Raw genomic sequence first — 12,611 nt, 5'->3', positions numbered from 1 at the left:
AACAATACGGAAGTCTTTTTATGGAAGCTGGAGATCAAACATCTTATCCAAAGTGACAGCTAAATTGCCTCCAAAGTAGGTCAATGTCTGCAGCTTTGAATGGAAGCGAAGGTGTGTTCCATTTCGGGTAAGCAATCGATAACCCGATAACCCTGATGTTGGTTGCTCTCGGTTTGCGGTGGAAGGTAGCAGTGGAGTGAGAAAAAGTCCACAGAAAGTGCCTTTCCTCTTGATGGTGCTGTAAATGGAAAGATGAAATGTAAAATCAAAGAAACAGAATCTCCTTTACAAGAACACACTGCAGTGCAGAAACGGCTGCATTTACACACACACACACACACACACACACACTCACTGTACACGTTTGTTTTTTTAAGAAATGGCAATGCAAACTTGTGTTTCATGTATTTAGACATTACGCCTACATAGAAATAGAATGTATGCCAAGTATATGGTTGTGGTTGAGCTTTCGCTAACTAGTGCATTTAGTGTCTTGGACCAATGGTGTCGTTGGTACAGTAGAATGTGGGTGGGGTGGGGTGGGGTGGGGTGGGTGGGGGTCATAGCTGACACTAGCGTGGTGTGACACAGCTCAGCCCACGAATGACAAACATAGCACAGCACTTTAGAGACTGCCACTCTCACTCAGACACATAGCCAAGCGGTTTCAATCTCGGTCCCTCCGGTCCCCTTCTTCCTCCCGAGGAGGACGAGGAGGGGATCTGAACCTCAACGAGGAGTCGAAGGGACGACGCGTGTTACCAAACAAAGCGGCCGGTCATTTATCGTGTGCCTCATGCTCTCGTGACTTTGTTGGAGGCTCGGTGGAGTCAGCCTGCTCTCGAGTTACCGCTCAACACTTTTGGTACAGCTAGGGCTGGGTGTCAAAACGTGATATTAGCACCTCCCAGATTTTGGCATCAACATCAAGCACCTCAAACTTGGACAAGCAGTCCAGAGTTGTTGGTTTTTTTTGACAATAATATGTTCTTGCACTGAGAATTCAAGGTTTTCTTCTTGAAGGGCATTTTACTTTAGAAAACAACAAAGGTGAGAAAGAAAACTTCTTGAAAAAAAAAAAATCAAGAATGACTTGGAACAATTTAGTCTGTTGCGTAGTAAAGTGTGCTTTGATGCAAGTGTCATTTTACTGCAGGTATGGAGATGAGATGAACAGAACCAGTGTCAGTATTTAAAGTTGTCGCCCGATGCCCAGCCCTAGTAGCGGCCCATAGCGTTCTTTCATCTTAGTGCAATGCCCTGCCATGTGTCTTGTCCCTGATGGAGGGAATGTGTGCCCAGCAGTATCCCTGTCTTGAGCCGGTAGGGTGTCGACTAAAAAAAACAAAAAACAAAGAGTGGTCTGTAGTTCTGTGGGTACCTTTTCAGTCCAGGGGGTGAAATGTTTCTATTACAAGAGATCTCAAAAAACACTGCACCTCACTTACCTTGGTATGCTGCATATGTTATACTACATGAAAGAAAAACTGCAAATTGCTTTTATTATGACATATAATGCTTGAGTAATGCCTGATTGCGATATTCTTATACGTTAACTATTTTAGAGTCAAAATAAGTATAACTGTAAAAAAAAAAAAATTCTCTGTTTTGTCTTAACACTTATCCGATTTTGAAACATTGTTCTTGAGCCGAGTTTTATTTTGTTGTCCTATTTAAATGTGTCGTTCTTTAAATTTATATATGATATATATATATATATATATATATGCGGAATATTTTATGGTGTATTTATTGAGAGTGCATTCAAGCGGCTGGAGTCTCCGCATCATATTGCAGCATGGTGGGGGCGGAGCCAGGAGGATGAGGCCTTTAGCCCCTCCCCCTCCATGTTGACGCCTTATTCTCCGAGACACGCAAGCACAACAATATGGAGGGGGGTGCGAGGTGGAGGAAAGGGAAGAGGTGGATTCAACCTGGTGGTATTTACAGGTCAACTCTCCCTCCTCCTTTCCTTGATATTCTTTACCCTCCACTCTTCTGTTACCACCTGAGAAGGCCCAATGCCAACCCCCACATGTTGCAGCTCATCTCTGACGAAGGGAACCATTTCTGAATCACACTGACCTGAGTGTCCAATAGCTGACTATGTTTTTTTTTTCCCACCCATTCCAAGCTGCTAATTGGTACGTTAGCCATGTAAAAAAAAAAAAAAATCCCCTGAGCCAGTAAAGAGGGCAGGTGGGTGAACGGCTGGGGAAGGAAGGAAGGAAGGAAGGAAAGATGTTCAAAAAGAAAACCTTAGCACAGGCGTCACTTCTTCCCTCTTAAATTGGCTCCTTTTTTTTCTTGTGCCAGAACATTTCACAGCAGCAACAGGTCTCATTCCACGGGAAGAAACATGCCTCAGCCTTAAGTGCGTTCTTAAATACTCGTCCGATTTCTATGTGACTTTTGCGATGCCTGTGTCGGGCGGCCTACCAAGAAAACAAGCCTACGTACTTGATCTCGCCCCGATTCCCCAACCGGCATCCTCATCTCGTCTTATTTCTCATGTAAACCACTAACATTGCTCCAGAACTTAACTGAACTCTGATGTACGAACACGATTGTTTGTCCTATTTGTACTGATGTCAGAGCAGAAACCAGGTCCGGGTCAAACGGCATTTGGAAACTATTCTTGGCGTTTGTTTGAACCAGATGAGCAGCGCTTACTGCCTCAGGATAACATCGTAAAAAAAAGTCTGAATGACATGAAAACATTTGATAATACATACACTAATACACCATTTGATGGCAAATCCAAAGAACAATATTTTCAGATCCAGTTTGACCCGGGCCGGACTGCTGGATTACAGAGACCTGTGCCTGTAAAATGAACCAAGGATGAACTGCGTTGTGATGATAGCTGTTCTTCTTTTGTTTTTATTTGTTTTTTGTTGGTTCTCACCCCATTGGAGGATCAGAGACATGGAGCTTTTGAGTATATTGTCAATCCTGTCCCAAAGTAAATGAGCCCGCTCTCCTTTTTAAACCAAGTCATTTTGGTTTGATTCATGTTTACTGTAACGTTTACTCCCATGGCTATCGGATGGTTATCCTGTTTTCACACCATTAGCATTCCAATAATGACTTTGAACCAAATATTGCACAAGAGATTAGGCTCCTGGTGCCGTTGTATACACATAATGGTTTTGAAGACAGTGGCCAAGGACTTAAAACATTTTATGTGTCTGCTGATTGTTCATATTTTTTTTTTTTTCTTTTTTTTTTCTTCAGTATCACTCTTGTGTCGGTCTTATTTCAAACTAAAGATCTTGGACTCTTGACACCTCTCTGAGTGATGCACCAGCAAACGGATGTATAACAGTGAACCTTCACCACCAGATGATCCATGTCTCAGTCCCTCTGTATGTTGCAAAGGCTCTGTTGTACCAACAGCTCTATTCCTCTCGGTTTTAAATGTCTTTCTTTTGTAACGCTCTCTTATAGGTTGTTGTCCTTTTAGTGTTGCTTTGCTTCAGTTTGAAGTGTATCTTTGACTAATACTTGCAATAAAATGCTTTGCTTTACCGTGGCTGTCTTACTGACCGAACACAACCAAATATTTAGGAACACCATCGATAGCAGCAGAATTACGTGCATTGCATTGTGGGAGAATAGTGTGACTACGAAATGACCGTATTTAGTATGCATGCTGTATGCTTTTAAGTATACTTTGTCAGTTTTACAGTACATACTAAAAACCTGCTTAGGATCAGTATGTAGTACGGACACAGCGATAATGCTTACCTTGTTCATCAGCTTATTTTATCGTGTTAGCATGAAAACATTTTGCTACTTGGCACTAAACACAATGTATATCTGATGGTAATGCCATTAGTTTAACTTTAGCAGGTATTTGGAGTCAAATTGACCTCATGGTGGTGTTACAAGAAAGGTCAGGAGATCACCAAAGTCATCAGGGTTCATCATCTGCAGACTAGGAATGTCTGTACAAACTTTCATGGCAATTCATCAAATAGTTCCTTAAATATATTTCAGGTTGGACCGACCATCAAATCAACTGACTTGGATGGATGAGCATGGGTATAAAAAAATAAATTAGAAAAGGTAATTTGCAGTTGAAAGACTGACGTTAAACTGGATCGCTGACTTTAATTTGGATGAAGACGCAGCTGAATGAGTTGGAAAAGTGTTAAATGGGTGGGTCGTATTAGGCATCTCAATATATGCATTTATTTTATTTTCATATAATATTTTCAAAAAGTATGAATGTGATTTAAAAATGGTCTTTTCTAGCTGCAGCATTCTATTGCTGGCTTTAAAAGTTGAAAAATTGTGAGGTTTAAATGGAGTTTCTTGCTAACACTATAAATAAGTAGAGAGTTTTCTTACATTTTGACCAATAATAATGTATGAAGAGTGAAAATTGTGAGAAGGGGAGCAGGTTTAGGTTATTCTTTCAGAAGATTTTGAAGCTCCTCTCCACTCTAGCTCTGAACATTCAGTTCAATACACACTAATGTAAAAATCTGAGAGGGGCATTTTTACTCAGCTCCAACGAAGATTCAATATTTTAAAAAGCTTTCGTGGAATTTGAAAGTTGAATTACTTCTATAATGTATGAAAGAAGTGGAACATTTTATGGCTTGAATGGCCTTTCTAACTCAAAGTATGCAGCGTCCTCAGGCCAGGGACTTCAGAATAACCCTTTAGTAGGCACAACTTTAAAATGCATGTAAATGTTATGATTCTGAATAGTTCGTCCTTTCATTTGCTAGAAAATGTGGAACATATCTAAAAAGTAATAAAGTTATGTATGATTGAAAAATTATTTGTAGCAATTATTAGTAGCTTATTAGGCTACAAGACAAGGGTATGAAAGAATAATAATAAAGATGTTTTGCCGTAGAACAACATAGGGTGTAGACTGTATATAAAGATGGGTAACACAACTATTGTATTTAAAAAAAAAAATCAAGACGCGTAAAATTATTTTAATGGTCAAGCGTTAAAGTTACTTTATTCATTATATTTGTTGCATTCCTGCAAAGCGAGTAAAATGTGTTATAGGACTACTTGTTTAAAACCACATATGACCCTAACCTCACATCAGAGAGCAGTCAGCAGCTGCTCATGAACAGGACACTCTCTGCTCTGCAAAGCTGTTTCCACTAACGAGCTGAAGTGTTTACAGGTGTGAGATGTGGGGTAGCAGGGAGTGGAGTAGTGAGTGAGAGGGACTTCCTCTGTATGGTGAATATACACAGGTGTTTTCTCCTATCATGCCTGATTAGACCTCTTTGACCGTGTTGGTGTTTGTTTTTTAAAAAAAGCCCTTTCCTCCTGACCCTTTGCAGTAACTGTGATTTTCTTAAAAAAAAGAAAATGACAACAAAAATATTTAGCCAAATATAAAATCTTAATCCAGCAATCCCAGTTTGTTCGGTGTCTGTTGCCACACGTTTTCTATCTTCCCTTGTACATTTGTGTGTCATATACTTAAATATAATTACATCTCTGTCAAAAATTGCATATTGACCTGAAGCTGTATCAATCCAGTTTTTGTTTCTTTTGTGAAACACTTTAGAAACATTTCCAAGGAGCTCGGGACGCATTAAGGTGCAGCACAGCGTAATGAGAGAATAATAACCAACAGCAAATGATCATTGCTGAGCGGCAACACTTCCTATCATTAAAAACACGGAGAGATGGATGCTCTGTGAGAAACCAGATGCTCTGTGAGAAACCAGATGCTCTGCAGGCTGGGACACAACACTGATTATGTTCACTTCCTCACTGTCATAAACGGCTCGCTCCCCCTGTGCCCAGCGACGTCCAACTGACAGAACGATGGTGTTAATATTCGTACATCATTTAAACAAGGCAGAGCCGCCGTTTAGTCAAACAGGCGTCTCTCTGTGGGCTTAAATGCCGCTGCCACAGTTTCTTGCTGTAAACACATCAGTGACGATGGTACAGCTCTGGAGCCAAACGCGCTAGCCCTGAATCTAGATCAACGAGCTAGAAACACAATTATAACACTTCACAAAGTACTAAATGATTTTTGGTCGCATGGGAACAACACAGAAAGCTGTAAATGGAAAATGTTCTTAATATCACTGTTAAAACTGTAAACTGTTGCCTTTTTACACGTCATGCAGACACTGAGCAACATTAGCATTCATTTGGTGTTTCTGGCTACCTGGTGAATTTTAAGTCAATGTTCAAACTCCTGTTTGCTTCGTTAGCACTTCATACGTTAGCCTACTCTGTGATTTGGTTACACAGCGTTCCGCATTATTAAATACAATATTTCCACAGACCGCTCCAGCCGGACTTATTGGGCTCTTTAGAAGGTAAATCCTCCACTATATTCACCAAAAAGTTGCTAACTTTGTCTGTTTGCCATTTGGTGATGAACTTGTAGCGTATACAGTGCACCGTTGCCAGGGGGGAAATTTTAAACTATCATACCAGAGGCTTAAAATTCTCGTATTTTGAGGAAAATTATTGTACGTGAGTCTGTCTGCTGTCACTTGTCTGTCTGTCTTGAAATTGCCAGTCGACCCTCATCTACCTGCATGCATCTCTTTTATTGTTGTTTAGCTGTGTCAGACTGACTTATGTATTTTACATACTCTGCATGCTTTTATGTTTCATGCACGTCCATTGTTGTCCATGATGTTTCTACTTATATTAATATTCTCTCTTCTTTTATTGGTTCTGCATGCTTTGTAAAGGGTAAATAATGCATAACTTTGTAATTTTAAACTTATATTCCGTTTTTAGGGTGACTTTGTAACATCTGTCCAGGGACTACAGATGAAAACTAGCCTCTTGGCTAACTCTGGCGCACTTACAGGAATGTTTTATTGATGTGCGCTGTCTCTACCAAATAAAGCAATAAAATAAAAAATAAATAAACACAAGGTCAAACTCAAAGAACTTTTTTACACACTTTTTTTAAGCAAGATGACGATGCGTAGAAGGGATATTTTTTTGGAGCGGCGGGAAAGAGAACGACAGCTGGGCTCGCAAGTCACATTCGTCAACATTTTAGCCTACGCAAAGTGTGATTAGCTGGAAAGAGGCTCGTGAACACAAACGTAGGATGCATATTTTGAGATCCGGAAATTAAGAAAAATGAGAAAGCGCAGACTGAAACCAACTACTAATTCGCGAACTTCACAAAATGACCAAATAATTGTATTTTTGGCATTAGTGATTGCACATCGTACAGGGGGCAAAATGATCGTACAAATCCGATAATTGTCGTAGATTTAGCAATGCCGATACGATGTGTTTTTTAAAGCTTTTCTCACTCAAAACGGTGAGAGCGGTGAACCAAAGCTGTTAAGTTTGGTTGGTTGTAAAACCAAAACAATGAGCTTAAAGTTACTAAAGTGCTTCACAGAGCTGAGGGGAACTGCAGTTGGGTGTTGGGTGCTATTGGGATTAGTCTATACAAACACAAATATTCCCCCCTTATTAATATTCAATTATTGATAAGCAGCGAATAAAAAAACTATTGCTGCTAAACATTAGGGGATTTATTTATGAAGTTTGATACCAGTAAACTATTTTTTCAACAGTTTGTCTTGTTAAACAGCATATGGCTGGAATTTATTCCCCACTGCCATCAAAGGATGAGGAAAATATAAATCAGAGCCAGGCCCTGCTGCTGTTTTGGGAAGAACAGGCATTATTTTTAAGACATATGTAAATACAATCATTTCTGACGCTTTCAGTCCGTGTAGTGTACCTGTCATGTTTATTCTCCCTTGCCACGATATATAATTCCACAAAGTTAAATACTGATGTACCAGCAACCCAGGCAGTCAACACTTTATCATAATTACCAAAGCAGTGACATAAATGGTTCTAATTAAAATAAATACCAACTGCAAATATGTGTCAGCTTTAATACAGCTCTGAATTACCATTTTTAGAAATGAGTTAACAAGGCAACTGGATGTTCAAACGGGGCTGACAGCCAAACTGCCTGAACCGCACAGGTGTCTCTCATTCAGCTGATTAGGTGGCAGCTACTCTTTCCATTTATTGTTTTATCTTTCTTCTCATAGTTTTGACTGAAAACTTTATTCTTAATGAATACAAACACTGTTGCATGTGCCCTTTGTTGGTGTTCATTTGCCGTCTTCTTTTTGTTCTTTTCCTCTCGTGCTTGTCGCTCTGCAGGTTTCCTTGATTAGTTATCGCTGATTAGCTGCATCTGAAACACCTTGAGCTGGTAGCTATAAAAGGAAGAATTTGGGGAAAAGGAGTGTGAGCATCCTGCTCAGGGCTGTGTCTGTCTTACCAGCTGGTGGTGGTACACAAAATATCTGTTATGTGGTGTTTTGTGTAAAATATAGCTGTGTGCTGAACTGGACTGAGGTTCAGCCGAACCACAGCTAAAGTGCAGCGCCTTTTCATATTCCTCAACATGCTGCAGGAAGCCACATTGCTGAGTGACAGGTTGTGGCTTCACCATCAAATCAGTGCTTGGGTTTAACGTTCAGTGAAGAGGCTTTATCACAGGGTAGCTCTGAGAGGACCCAGTCCACACTGCTTAGTGGAGATCAAGATCACAAGAATGAAAGACCTGAGAACAGTTTGCATTTTCTATACAACAGAATGAGTCAATCATACAAAATAGCCCCATCACACACAGGATTTTTAACGAGCACAAATCAAATTTGCTTTAAAATATTAGCAACGTCTCTTAAAGGAATGATTATCTCCAAATTTGTTTTGCAGTTCATTCTAGTATTGTGCACAGTACTGGTCTCTGTTCAGCATTGAGAGGAGCTGTCCAAGCTGTCCTGTCATGATTCTTCAATTTAGACTGAGGATAATCATTTATTGAATATTAGGTCTGTCTGTCTTATTGGTTTTACAACCTGGATTAACAATACTCCCTGCAGTTTCACCTCTCACCAGGAGTGGGAGCACTTCACCAAGAGAAAGTCTGGTCTGCTAAGGGAGGAACGAGGTGCTGTGTTCACTGGGTTCACAGATAGTATGTCCAATAGGATGTAGAGGGAGTGTCTTTGTCACAATGGAGAGGGCACACCAGGACAGACGGAAATGTAGCTGGACACTTATGGAAAAGCTACGGCTTTATGGCACTGAATCCCAAACATCACAGGATGTTGACGTCTTTATTTCAGCGCTGTATCTTGTGTGGGTGGCGTTTTTATGTTGCCTCTAACAGACTATTGCCTCTAACAGTCCATTGCTTCTGTTAGAAAGGTGGGTGTTATACAGGGGGAAAGAACTTGACTCACAGGCTGCACACCAATATCTCCTCTGTCCCATAGATGACAAATGACTTGGTAGCGCGGGGAATTATCACAGATGTCAACCCGAAAAAGACACCCAGAAGGCCATTCAAGCACAGCACTGTTTGCTGGGCACAGTCAGCAACAAATATTGAATTACTGATGCCACAATCTTTGTGTATGTAAGCATAGTTTGTGATTGATTGTCTGCTGAGTTGCTTTTTGGCACTTTTCAAAGGTTTCTGGAAAGTGATGAACTAACTTGGATCCATTTTGATGCACTTTCAGCTTTGCGAACTTCAAAAAAAAAAAAAAAAGTGAGCCAAAATGACAATCACTTGAGGATTAGTTTGACATTTTGGGAAATACACTTATTCGCTTTCTTGCTGAGAAATGTTTATTGACTCTCATGTCTGTCAAGTTAATAACAGCTGGCAGTGCTGAAGAGATTTAAGCCCAATGCGGCAACTTTTTGTCTTTTTATTTTATTGTAATTTAGTGGGTTACAATTTTTACTGTTTTTTTTCGACCTACAGAAAGTTAGGCTGCATTCCAATAAATCTACCCCCACTTGCACTGACTGATAACTTATGACCATCAAAATCTAATGTCATTTCAATCTATCACAATTAGCTTACCTTGTTTCACTGTTGAAATCATTATTCCGTTATAGCTCTGTCAAGTGAAGACTTTTAATGTTTAATTATATGATATTTGAGCTCATCTTCAATGCTGGATGGATGGATGGCTGGATGGATAAAACCCCTTTCCCTAATGGAAATTAAAAATGACCTTTTTTTTACACATCTGGCAACACTTGCAGGTGATAAGTTAACTTAGTTTAGCTTAGCACAAAGACTGCAAACAGGGGGAACCGCTTGCCTGGCTCTGTCCTGAGGTAAAACTATTTGCCTACAAGCACCTCTAAACCCCACTAATTAATAAAATATATCTCCTTTTATTTAATCTGTACCAAAACCATACTGTAGAAAATATAAAGTAAAGGTTGTGGTTTTACAGGAGGTTATGTTTAGAGTTACTGTTGAACCCTGTTTCCAGCCATTTTGCTGAGCTAATCTTATCCTTGTGGCAGCTTCATATTTACCGTAAAAATATGAGTGGTATTGATCTTCTCATCTGACTCTCGGAACGACAGCAAATCCCAAAATGCAGAGTTATTGCTTAAAGACCTAACAAACTCATAAGGACATGATTAGTTTCTGAAATTACCGTCTGTGAGTCTCTATAACATCTGGTCACGTTTTTCTCTAATCACACCAGACCACCCATTCTCCTTTTTGTTAGCCTTTCACTGCTCCCTATCTCTATAAACATGAATATGTATAGTTCTGGCAAGGAAATGCAGCTGCGATAAGAGTTGCATGGCTGGAATGCACAAAGACATTGAATAATTGGGGGTCAACGGAGGGAAGACTGGCCGCTGATGTTTCTCATGGATGCGCCATGAACCAGCGCAGTGCTCTTTACAGCCCCAGAGAACAATGCACCCCACAAACAGGAATCTCAATGTATGAATCAGCTATTGTGTGTGTGTGTGTGTGTGTGTGTGTGTGTGTGTGTGTGTGTGTGTGTGTGTGTGTGTGTGTGTGTGTGTGTGGGTGTGTGACCTGAGAGCAGAGATGGTGATAAGATATCATTGAGCTGTCAGGGATCAGCAGACAGTCTTTTCTATTTTATGGACTGTGTGAATTATGACGGACCATTCTAACAGTTAGTCCTTCCCAGCCATTTTTCAGTTATTGTCAGTCCTCAGAGTCTGGCAGTGTATCTGTAGTTTAGATTATTTACAGATCATTTTGATGGAGGTGTTATGTCAAATGAATAAAGGACCCACTCCAGTCTTTTCTCAACCAAGACAGTTGGCTAATATCACATTATTATAGCCGCGGCCCATCTGTTTGGTGCAGACTGAACTATTAATTGATCTGCTGTCAGAATTTGTACAGACGCTCATGCTGCCTCGAGGATGAATCTCCCTTGACTTTTTTTTAATCTTGTGCCATAATCAGGTCAGAGTGTCAGTTTTGTCTGACACTCGTTTATGTTCGAAAATGAATGACATTCCCATCAGCCTCGGCTGTACTGTGCTACCATACTAAACTCGGATGGTAATCAATGCCCGGTAAAGTTCACCATGTTAGTTGAGCTTGTTGGCATGCTCTTGTTAGTGTCTAGCTCAAAGCAGCTCTGTGCCTGAGTACAGCCTCACAGAGCTGCTAGTAGATTTGTGTTACGACAGCGGCTTAGTGGAGTAAAATCTTGCATGATATTTTTGACCTTTTTCTCTGCAGACAGCTGGTCTAGGCTGCTATACTCCAATCTGCCATGGAGTAAAGATAATTCGGCTACTTTTGGGGAAAAACCGACAACATCTTTGTGAGAAAAGCAGTTCAGTTGTAGACTTGATATTTCTGTCAGCAAAGCCCATGAAAAGACAAACAACAATGAGTTCCCTCAATACTTCAGACACTCTCTGAGCCCCTAACCAATTTGTTCGGACTGAAAAATCTTTAAAAAAACGTTCACAACCATATTTAGGAGTTTGTTTGCTACTCTCAGCCACGGATTTGGTGCTGTGCAACAGCAGGACCTATGATGGACTGACTCACAATGAACTGCAATGTAGTGGGCCAGTGGTGTGTTTTTAGTTGGTTTTGGGAAGCAATGGAGCTTTCTGTACATGATGGATGTGACTCTCCTGCACCTCCATCTCTTCTGTAGTCTGATGGAGGCTCAAGGGGCCACCGGGTAGACTAACAATACGATGGGTGCAGTGCTAATGGGCTCATGATGGGGGACTTTGGCACACATCTGGGTGAGGAAGCCATTTGAGAAGTGCTCTGCCCTTCTTTTAACGCTTATACTGTCAAAAGTGCTCTTTAGAGGGATTTTCTGCACACAGTGTGTTCTATATAGTGTCTGCATTTGCAACTTTAGACTCTCATGAAGCTGTGTTTCATATATAGGTGCATTTAGAAATTGCATATAAACTTAAACTGCCGTCTTCAGTAATGAGTGATCTGTATTCCACACCGATCACTCTACAGTTTCCATTCCATTTTCATAATATTTCATCATTGTCTTTCTCACCTTGGGATACAGCCTCAGGGAGCCGTTTCTGCTATCCTTGCTTTCTAGCAATATGGAACACTTTTGTAGCTGCAAATGGAGCGTCTTTTCTTTGATATATTTCAAATTGCGATCATAGAAGACAGAAACTATCTTTGGCTAAAACTCTGAGGCCGACCTATACTTTCATGGCAGATGTTCAATTGCTTTTTCCTCCCACACCCGATACGTGTCCTGCACCTCCGGCTCCTCCGGTCCCGTTTCCTCCACATG

The sequence above is a fragment of the Cebidichthys violaceus genome, unplaced genomic scaffold (assembly GCF_023349555.1).
Source record: "Cebidichthys violaceus isolate CVI_PGR_0920_01 unplaced genomic scaffold, fCebVio1.0.p SCAF_7, whole genome shotgun sequence".
Taxonomy (NCBI): Eukaryota; Metazoa; Chordata; class Actinopteri; order Perciformes; family Stichaeidae; genus Cebidichthys; species Cebidichthys violaceus.
Note: the sequence above shows the minus strand (reverse complement) of the source record.